This window comes from Centruroides sculpturatus, unplaced genomic scaffold (genome assembly GCF_000671375.1).
Source record: "Centruroides sculpturatus isolate CEXI.00-Female unplaced genomic scaffold, Cexi_2.0 scaffold516, whole genome shotgun sequence".
NCBI lineage: Eukaryota > Metazoa > Arthropoda > Arachnida > Scorpiones > Buthidae > Centruroides > Centruroides sculpturatus.
This window is the reverse complement of record NW_019384788.1, coordinates 188,057-200,206: the sequence shown is the minus strand read 5'-3', so window position 1 is coordinate 200,206 and position 12,150 is coordinate 188,057. Positions and strand designations below refer to the sequence as shown.

The following is a 12,150-nucleotide window of genomic DNA, read 5'->3' as shown; positions in this document are numbered from 1 at the left end:
GGCGTCACTCTGTAGCTCTGGGGAATCCGGAATCCCACCAACCTTACGATCTGATTTGCCCTATTGTAGATGTAGCCGAACTCATGATGGATATGGAAAAAAAGCCCACAGGACGGAAAGAGTAAAAGGAAAACACATTAAAGTTTAGTTTTTATACAAATCAAATTTATTTATACATTTAAAATATTACTTTCTGCAACTTTGTATTAAATTAAGCATGCTATTTTAATATATCTTAACATTCAAATTAATAAAATATTTATATTATTTATTATATCTAAAATGATTTCGTGAAATATCAAGAAATTAATTTATCAACAATATATATTTTTAATGGCTTTTGTTCAATAAAAATTCTCTCTTTAAAATGTTTTTATGATAGTAAACTAATGGATCATTACTGTNTACATTAGTACACTTAATTATGGGTTATAACTTCAAGTTTTATAATAGTTGTTCTTCTCACATTGTTCAATTGAATAAAGTTAATGTTCATTTACATAAAACAAAGAAACTTTTTGATTTTTTCAAAAAGTTTAATATGAAATATTAAAATTCAATTAATTTTTCTAAAATGAATTCTTAAATTATCCTAAAAATACCTTAAAATTAAGCACGAATAAAATATAGCTAAAAGTTCATATAGTGAAATTAACATAGACATTATTCTGCGATATATTTTATTGCTAAATTTTGAGTTTTCTTATTTGTTTTGTTCCGTTCTACTTCATTTCTTCTGTTTTTTTTGATAAATGAATTTAGTTGACTCATATATTTAAATCAAGAAGTTAATAAAAAACGATTTTATGTTTAAAATTGAATAAAATGATGAGCCTATTTCTTTTAGTTCTCTATTCTGAAATAGTTTGCTGTAATTTCTGGAATTTCTATGAGACTCGTAAAAATTTTAATAATTTAAATTATAAAATTCTACATTTTATTAGAATCGTTTTAAACGTTTTTACGAAATCATAAGCTTTCGCAGATGATTTCATCAAAGAAATCACAAGAGTTTTTCTACACAAATCAATGAATTAGACTTATAATGACGGATTATTATAAGTCTGATTTATTGATTTGTATAGATAAAAAATTTTGAATATTTTTTATGTATTGGAAGTGTTAAAATTATAAATAAATTAATAATTTCACTATATTTATTATTTATTATAATAACTTTAATTTCAATTAAATTAGCGAAATTGCTTCTGACTGTAATGAAATTGTTTATGATGAAATAAATAAGATAAAAGGCTGTTGTGTAAAATTAAGAGGCAGTTAAGGCGTCACTCTGTAGCTCTGGGGAATCCGGAATCCCACCAACCTTACGATCTGATTTGCCCTATTGTAGATGTAGCCGAACTCATGATGGATATGGAAAAAAAGCCCACAGGACGGAAAGAGTAAAAGGAAAACACATTAAAGTTTAGTTTTTATACAAATCAAATTTATTTATACATTTAAAATATTACTTTCTGCAACTTTGTATTAAATTAAGCATGCTATTTTAATATATCTTAACATTCAAATTAATAAAATATTTATATTATTTATTATATCTAAAATGATTTCGTGAAATATCAAGAAATTAATTTATCAACAATATATATTTTTAATGGCTTTTGTTCAATAAAAATTCTCTCTTTAAAATGTTTTTATGATAGTAAACTAATGGATCATTACTGTCACCATAAATCATTTGATTCATTTCTGGTATCAAAACTAATTTAATATTGTCACTAATGGCAATAAGAGAAATTTTTTTTTGAATTTTTGGAAGATTCAAAATAAACTTTTACTTAAAATTTTTATATACAAACTTCCCTTACGACAAAAGTTTTTTTTTATATACAGTTATCAGTATTTTGTTGCCGACAGAATGAATTTACTGATTAGTTAATGTCAATAAGCATGAAGTTCTTTACTCCTTATTCATTTAAGTTATTGCAAATCTAACAATTTCTTAATGGTGGCACAATTAAAAATTTCGTCTGAAATTATTCCTAATATGAAGCCATTGGAAAAAATACATTTCTCTCATTCACACAAAAATGTTGATAATATTTACGAATGTTCAAGTTTTAAAAAAGTTAAATTGATGTAAGAATTTGCGGATGAAATTAGACGTAAAAAATCTCGCAGAAAATCAAAACATTCCGTAACCAAATTAAAAGTAGAAGGAATTGAAAAATTTATTATGGAATAACAAAATTGATCATAAAAATGAATATGCAATCTGCGTTTTAAAATATAAATGCAATAAGTGCTTCAAGGAATTGAATCATTAGAAATTTCTAAAGCAGTATGTTTTAAAGTGTGTTCTTCGAAGGTCTATAGTTTCTCAAGACTATTCCAAGAACTCCATAAGGTTTTCATAAAACTCTATATATTTTATAATTAAAAAATATTTTTATACTTCACAAAACTTAAATATTTTCAGAGTAATTTATATTGATTTGTTACGTTATTTATGATTAAAATTAACAATTTATGATTTAACAAATATATTCGCGTAAATTAAATTTTTAATGTTTTAAATTTGAATGCAGTAAACATGGACAAATGAAAATTTTTTAAAGCTTCCCAATAATGTTTATGGGGAAAACGCATTTTAAAGACTGAAAAGTTTAAGAACTGCTTCTCTAAACACCGTCGTTATATTTTATATTTAATAAATTTGATAAATAGTTTCTGCAGATTCAGACAGTAAAAGAATCTGACAATATTCTTCTATTTTTCGAGGAATCCGGCTTCGATTTCCATTCAAAATATCTTGAATTTTCATGGTTTCTGTTTTGATTGATCACATTGCGTATCAGATAAGTTGAATGAAACTGAAGCCAAACATAAAAATCATTGAATTTGTATCACGAGGCACCAATCGGCAGAATCGTATCCAAATCTATTTCTTTTGGACAATAATAAAGCACTTCGACGAGGAATGATTCCACCATGACTCAAAAACAAATTGTTAATTTATGAGTTGTTATATAAATTCATCATTTATAAAATATTTAAAATGTTTATATATATCCACCTCGGATTAACATTTTTAAACTATGTATATGCAAATATAAAGAGTATTTCCATTTCTTAGCATTATAAAATAGAGAAACAACTATTTATATGTTTGTTATTTAAATGAAATCTATAATAATAATTAAATGTAAAATGGAAATCAATATTTTTTATTTTTGTAATAATAAATTTACATTTTAAATGTGACTGTAACCTATTGCCAATGTAAATGTGAAATTGTGAAGCAAGTAATTCGTTTACGCAAATATTGCTTATTGATAAATATTCAGTCGAACTTCCAACAAAGGCCATCTCTAAATAGCAGCAACCTCCTAACAACGGCCACCTCTAAATAGCAGCAAGCTCCTAACAACGGCCACCTCTAAATAGCAGCAACCTTCTAACAACGGCCACCTCTAAATAACAGCAACCTTCTAACAACGGCCTCCTCTAAATAGCAGCAACCTCCTAACATCGGCCATTTATTTTATTAGCGTCAGTGGCTGTCGTTTAGAGGTTTGACTGTACGTTCAAATATTTATAACAATTTTTATGACAAAAATATTCTATAAAATAAAGCACTAAAAGTGTACTTTTTTCTTATTTTTACATCAAATGTAATCGTGTAATAGTACGAATTATTATTATTATTGTGATATCTTAAAATTATTTTATCAGGTTTAGAAAGACAACTGGTATCTGTAGTAACGTAGATAAATATTGATTATTTGAAAATAAATTTAAAATCCAAATCAAGTTGAATGTGTTTTGACTGTTCATTTTTATCTTTTTTTTAGAAATGGTTGTTTTATTTTTATAGCAACTCGAAATAATAAAACTAATTTAGGACATATGACATTTCCTTTGAATTTTTTACGTGTAATAAAAAGTGTAAATATCATTAAAGCTGTCATAGTCTTGAAAAAATTAATCGAAAAAAAAATCATGTCATCATTTCTGAATATAAAACTAATATAAAATTAATAATGATTTTCACCAAAAATTCTTTTCTTTCTCTCTTGACATGTCTACAGAAAATTCGTTAAATTTATTATATTAAAATTAATAATAACTCAATACAAGTAGCAGTCATAAGAGCAAAGTTTTCTTTTCAATTAATAATTCTGTTCTTTGAATCTTTGCTATTTGGAGTAATATTGCTTAGGAATTTATTTTTGAAGTTCAGTTTTAGCTTTATTTCTTATGAAACAGGCATTAGTTATTAATTTTATTGTGTTTTTGTTGCGCAATTTTGATTTATTGTCATCACAATGTACACTAAAATTCTTTTATTTGAAATATATATTATGAGAAAGGAAATTTCCTGTAATATTTATTTTAAAAAGTTTTCTTTTACGGAAAGATAGAAAATTTAACGAAATTAAACAAATTACTTTAAACATTAAATGTAAGAATCAACATTCTTTAGAAATCTGTAGAGATTCATGAAGTTTTTTTCATCTAGTAATCCAATAAATAACGTTTTCATAAAATTTTCCAGTTATTTTACAAAATATTTACAAATATAATTCGATCTTTAACTTGGCTTTTCTAGATTATATTGAGGTTTAAGTGAAACAATCCAAATATGATTTTTAAATAAGAATGTAATTGTTTAGATAAAATGAAAATATAAAAGATTTTTTTCATATAATATTTTCAATATTAATGTATTTTAAAGTAAATTCATTTTCCTATTAAATTTCATTTATGCATAAGATGTACAAATAATAAACAGTATTTTCTTTTATGTTTTTTATTTGTACATTTTATGCATAAATAAAATTTGATACGAGAATGAATTTACTTTAAAATACATTAATATTGAAAAAATCTTTTATATTTTTATTATATGAAAAGTAGATAAATATCAGATTATTTACTTGATAAAGTTTTCTATTTATGATATTCTAAAAGAAGATAAGTATCATTAAAGATAAGATTGTTTCGTATAGTTGATTGATGAAACCAGAAAACAAGAAACGATAAGCGAGATTGTAAGAAATGAGGATTACATTGGGATTAGTTGAATCTCTCTCACTGTCCAATCATATTAGCGTCATTTCCGGCGATTACGTGTACGGTTACTTGTTTTCCGTGTAGTCATTAACAGTGTCCTATCCTTTGAGAATATCGTAGCCAAAAAAATTTAATTTGAATAATTGTTATGATGAATCTCCAGTTCTTTCGACAAGTTACTGAAGTACACTCCGTAACCTACTGTTACGCATTTTTTTCCATATAATTTCTTATATTCATTTGTTGCATTTATAAAATATTTTAAAAAAATAATGCAAATAGAGGATTAAAGTGGAAGATGTCACGAGGAGAGGTTTTTGTGTCTCATTGGTACTCTTGAAGTACCCCCTAGAGATCTTGGAGGATCTCTAAAGGTTACAGAAATATTTTCTTGTTACAAAAACCATTCCAACTCTCCGCACACGTTTTGAATGGATTTTATTGTAAGTGGAGAGTGGGCAATCTGTCTCAATTGGAAACTTCACTCGGAAACTTAGAATCAGTATACAGTATACAGGAAAAGCATAAATTATTAGCCATCTTATTCCGATACATTGTAATATTAATGTGATCATTTTTAATACTTTTATAAAAATTGTATGGATAATTTTTAAAAATTAAATCTTACTTTTACGATACATCAAGTGAATTATGATATATTTTAAGAATCTTATCTAAAATTTTTCACATAATACAATAAATTTTATCCTATAGATTGCCCTTTATATCGTAAAAAAAATTTTAAACGTGTTTTTCAAAATGTTTTAAGAATAAATTTTTAAAAATGTATTTACTTTATGATATATTACATTAAAAATATCGAATTTTTTTAAAACTTATCTTAAATATCTTATAACTGAGATTAATAATAACTCGTTTGTAAAATATATCGGTAATTTTTCTGTACTTTGTTATTTTCTTTACTAATTATTTTGATATGATAATTTAATGAAAAGCAGTTTTCATTTCTTTACAACATTGTACTTGTACCACTTCAAATTATTTAAAACGTCAACAAAACATTAATTTTAATAGAAATATAAAGCAATTGAACACCAAATTACTTTATATATGGAATGACTTATGTAAATTTTATCAAGAAACATCGAAAATATTTCATGTTTTCGACAGTCTCAGTTAGTAAGTGGCTATAGTATTTAATGACATGACGATTTTTCGATTAATTACTTAATAAAAATCACCAAAAAAGTTTTGTTTTCATACATTTTTTCTATTATTACTTATAAAGAAGTGAAATTAAATGAGATAGAAGTATATATTGCGTTGCACCAATGAAGTGTTATTAATTAATATCATTTTTTAAATAAAATAATTTATTTAGTAATAAATTTTTGCAAACTTTTGGTTTTGTAAAAAATTTATGTTTCGATACTTATTTAAATACTACACAACAGTATAATTAATAATTTCATTAAACTTGTGTTTAGTTTATTCTAATGAATTAAAATAATTTAATTTCTTTATTATTAGTATTTTAAATCTGAATTAAGGTTCCAGAAACTAAGTAACACAAATGAATACTTCGATTGGTATGCTCTTCAGTGTATTAATTGCACTTTCTAACTTACCAACGATATAATTTTAGTCTCATATTAAGATCAATCGAATAAATTGTATTAATTCAGATGAAGGAATAACAATAATATTATCCACAAATCAATTAGTTTGAAACTATAGTCGAAATGCATTAGTAAAGAACTGAAATAGTGATTCAAATATTAATTAACTTATGAAACATCGTTGTTAGTTATTCGTTTATTTGAATTAATATAATTTGCTAAATTCTTACGTAACTTCAGTGTTAAATTTCCTTTTACTGTATTCAGAGAATGAAACATCTATTCACGTATTAAACAGTATAAATTTTGCCATCAAACAAATATTATTGAAATGTTTATTTAGATAATAATAATACGTTTTCTATGTGATATTATTTTTTAATTTTATTTTATAATAAATAAAATATTTAAACAGTTTCATATTGTATTTTTATTCCCATTTTTAGATGAATTACATATTTTTTACATATTGAATTATATTTATATATATTTAGTTTGAGTTTTACAATTTTTAAAATTAAAAATTTTCATTTTAGTTTTCAAAATAAATTTTTTTTTCTTTTAAAAATATTTGTTGAAAGCATAAAATTAATTTTAGTTCATGTAGCCACAAATAAGTTATATTTACTCAAAAATGATTTTTTAGATATAAATAAAAGTAATAAATTTATAAAACGTATAAAATTTATAAATATAAAATGTTACTCTTTTTTTTTATAAATGATGATAAAATATTTATAAATTTAAAAGGAAAAGTGACAGATACCATAACGTAGATAGCGAGTAGTGACCATCAAGATGGAGAATCTGTTGAAATCATCAATAAAATAAAATCCCATATAGTTCTAAATAATATATAAACTCATAAATTTTCAAGCAGAATATTCAAAAATAAAATAATATATTTATTTATTTATATTAAATCTGTAAAAGCATAAACAATAAAATATTTATCTTATTTTATATTAGCTATGATTTTATAATTAGTTAAAATTAAACAATGATTGAAAATATTAATTAATTTAATTTATTTGCTAATTTATTAAAGTTTGAAAATTTAGTTTGCTATACTATAATAATTTTAAAAAAAATTCTTTTTCGATTTTAAATTATTTAAAATAAATTTAAAATAATAATAATTTGTCTTCTGCTTATTTAATTGCAAATAATGACAAAAGATAACTGATATTTATTTCCAAAATATGTTAATTAGTTAATAGAATTAATTATAATTTCAGTGACACATTAGTTAAGTATGAATTATTATTTTTCTGCACTTACAATTCTTTTCTTCAATTTAAACACAACAGATAACACCACAGACATGTATCATGCTCAATGTACTTAATTAAAAATAATAGCAAAAGATAATCAATATTTCATTTTAATTAAAATAATTTAAATAGGAATTACATCTGTAAATTTAATTAAATTAATTTACACATTTCATTTATAAACATGTAATTTAGCCACTATCATATTTCGTATTGAATTAATAAAGTAAATAATTATTTTAAAAATAATAATAATGCAAAGTTAGATATGAAATAAAAAATTAATATATTAAAAAATAGAAATGCTTTAATTATAAAAGTTATTAAATTAAATAACCTGAAATACCTTAATTGTTATAGGCGTTTTAATGGATAGTTTTTTAGAAAATAAATATATTTTCTTGTTGGAATGCTTACCACAATCCAAAACAACAAAAGACTTGCTAGAAAGCAGTATTACGTCAGTTATTACTCCTACACAGTTATAAGCACCCCACGCACTATCATCCACTCAATGTCATCCACACCGTATCCATGAAGATTCTTTCATCACCATCCAACTGTTGACGCTCTTTAATTCACGTGACTTATTTAATCTTCTATTGGTTGACTTCTTCGTCTTGCGCACTTCACTCGTGACGTCAGAGAAACCAGTACTCTTGTAGTTTGCGTTGGTTTCAAGTCATACACTTTAATATTAAGGTGAGATTGCAATTTACAATTAAGGATTTTTAAATACGTTCAATTTATAATAGTTATAACTCTTTAAAATATTTTTATATTATACATTTCATTTTTAAAAACTTGGTAATATATATTATTTAGTAAAATATTTAAAGTTAATAATATATATATAATAAGAATTTTTGTCTTATCGAATGGCTTGTTTATTTGTGGAAAGAACGTTGTTTGATCTTTATATTTATCTTATGACTTATATGGATAGAATCGATCGATTTTATGATGGCGATGCTTTTGACTGATTATTGAACATTTTCCAATATATGTTATAATTTAAAACAATAATAAAATATGAGTGATATAAAAAAACTATATTATTTAAATATTTTCTTCGATTTCTAGAAGACTGTACAGCAGTTAGTAAAGGAAAACGCAAGTCAGTTTCTTTAAATTCTGTGTTATTCCACAGTTATAACTGATATAAATATTTTAATACATCAAAAATTATTATAAAATTTTAATTATTTTTTTTAAAAAATATATGATAAAAAATTACATTAATTAAATTTATTTTTATTTTTACTAAAGTTTTCATATTTTTTACACTAGTTTAAAGAGTCGCATCAATAAAAAAAAATTTAATTTATGAATATAAAATGTTTTTAAAATTATAAATAAATTGATTTATTTTAATTCGTACCTTTTTTGGGTATTTATAAATGAAATCTTATTAAAATTAATAAAGCCACTTACTCCTAATTTATAAATATATAAAAATTATATTTTTTGTGATATGTTAAAATGTATTACTTTTAAAAAATTTTTAAGTTATTAATTTTATAAAAATAAAATAAATAAATAAAACATTTCTGATGGAATAATTAATTAAATATTCAGTAGACAGCATACATTAAGATAAAAATTCTTTTCAAATGGTAATAAATGTTATTAATAAGTTAAAAAATTAATGTGTGATTTTATTTAAAATAAATGAGAATGTAATTATATACTTTTGACTGCATATATTTTTGAATTTATCTTTAGTTTAAGTGATGATAATAATTATTTATATTATATATTTTTCTATGTACACATTAATTTTATATGCGTTGTACTGTATATTTAAGGCAACTGTTGAATGTAATAATTTATGCACTATATATATATATAAATCTCAGATGTTAAAATACTTATATAAATAATTTAATATCCTATAATATATTTTTTACAATTTCAGTTAGTTTATAAATGTTTTATATCCGCGGAAAAAAAAAATTATTCAATTTTGTATCAGATTTATCCCCTATGACTTATTCTTATTAATCAATAATTTATTAAATATTAAATAATATATCATTTGTTAAATTAATAACAATATTTTTTCTCCATTAATAATGAATAAAGTTAAATTTTTCATTTATTTTAATCTATATAATAAATCAAAAATTATATTTGAAAGACGATTATGAAGCTAAACGAATAAATCAAGTAACCAATTTAAAACACGAAATAAACTTCTAATATTTTGTTCGTTAAAAATGTAACATTAATTTTAATATTTGCGGAAATATTTTTTTTTTATAAATGAATCTTTTATATAAAAAAATTTGTTCTTTATTACTTGTATTTGTTGGCATGGAAACCAAAATGTTATTTAACGTCAACCAATATCCTGTGTTGAATGGAACGAACTCTTCGGATATTCACTAATTGACGAAAATGCATCATGACTTCCCTTTCTATCAGAAAAACACAAGTAAGGCATCATTTCCAGCTGATCGAAGCAAGATAGCTGATTCTAAATAGCAACATAAATTTCATATTAATTGATAACAATAATGATTTTGATATTAACTGTTAACTACTCTACTGTAGCTTCGTACAACAAATACTTAAAACATTTATCATTTTCATAACCTTTAGAGAAACTGTCACGTGTTTAAAACTCACCCACACGATAACTCTGACGTCAGCGAAATGGACACACACGTTAAATGATTTTTCATTCGCAATATGATTATAGAATAGGCTAAAAATAACTCATCATTCTTAAAATAGTAACGTAATGTATGTTCAAAATATTTTTGCCAGATAATTCGCTATACGAATAAAAAATGATACATAGAAAACTTGTAATTATTTTAATAATTGTATGTTTTACATTTAATTATATATTCATGCCATTTTTAATACAATAGAAGAATTATAATAACAAAACACGTAGGTGTCTTTCTTGTATAACGCGCTATTCAAGAAGGAAAGCCACTTTTACAGGCGTTATAATGATTTAATGCCTTCACTTATAACGTTTCACTTATGACGCTTCACTTATTAGCTTTATAACAACGAAAAGATGAATTTAAATATTAAATATCTACCGCCGATAAATTGGTTTATAAATTCATTTTAAAATCTATTATAATTATTAAATTACAATATTTCTAAATCAGTAATTTTATTTAAAAATAAAAAAAGAGAGAGAATATTGAAATTAATTTCGTATTAATATAAAAATAACTAAAATTTTATGTAATTTTAATGCAAAATTCGAAAAATTCTATCATTATTACTAAAATTATAATTTTATTATATTACTTTATATTAATATTATAAGAGATAATCTGATAAAATAAATGCGATTTTTGTAATAATATAAAATCATTTGTAAATGGAATCGATAAATTTCTTAACAGATAAATAAAATAGTAAATTATATATTTAATTTGTAAAACTATCGATTATTTTTGACTTTCCATACTTGACTTTTTAGAAAATGTCACTTTACGATTTATTCCTTCTCTGGCTTGAAATTACTTGTTTTATCGATGTTATTTGGTTAAAAGTTGTTACTGTAATTTAATTTAAGTATTATTTTATATTTTTATTTATATTTAAGTCACGGCTATTAAAATATAACATTGAACTCCTAACAAAATGAAATCAGTGTCGAAAACTTTTGGCAATAAGCCAGAAAGACGCCATTGAATCGATACTGTAAGTCCTGCCTTTGTTCGTCATCTGAAGGTTCCGAAGTATTATGGGAAAGCACGTGGACAACGTTTAACAGAACATTAGGGGCGTGCACACTTTGCTGTTTGACCAATTGAAAATGGAGAAGTTTTATTTATTTATTTTAATGTAAATGATTGTATATATTTTTTTACATTTTAAATTTTTAACTAAATAATCTTTACACTAAAATGTAAATATATAAATAACATTTCCTTAAAAAATTATATAATTTTCGAATAATATACAGTTTTTATCAATTGATATACATGTTCGATAGTTATAAATACAATACATTATTTATAATTTATTGCCATATTTACAAAGTAAAACCGTATTTTAAAATAACTAATTTCTATGTATTAAGAATTAGAGTAAGAAATTATTTATATTTATTTAACATTTGATATAATTATTTTTATTTTAGAAATATTAAATTTTATTAGTCTAACAATATATTTATATCTTGTTTTTACAATACTTTTTCTCTTTTTATTTTAATAGAACGTGTTCCTTAGAATAGAATATATTAAATTTGTCGACGTTTTTAAGATAAAAGTTTGAATTTT

General features: G+C 22.8%; 1 protein-coding gene across 1 annotated transcript in view; it reads left to right on the top strand.

The window, feature by feature from the left end:
- Positions 1 to 8,527: 8,527 nt before the first annotated feature.
- Positions 8,528 to 12,150, top strand: part of LOC111629287 (sodium-dependent neutral amino acid transporter B(0)AT3-like) — a 51,586-nt gene continuing 47,963 nt past the window's right edge. Inside the window, exon 1 of the mRNA XM_023373173.1 lies at positions 8,528 to 8,593. The gene's annotated coding sequence lies outside the window, so the exon portion shown is untranslated. The remainder of the gene's footprint in view (positions 8,594 to 12,150) is intronic.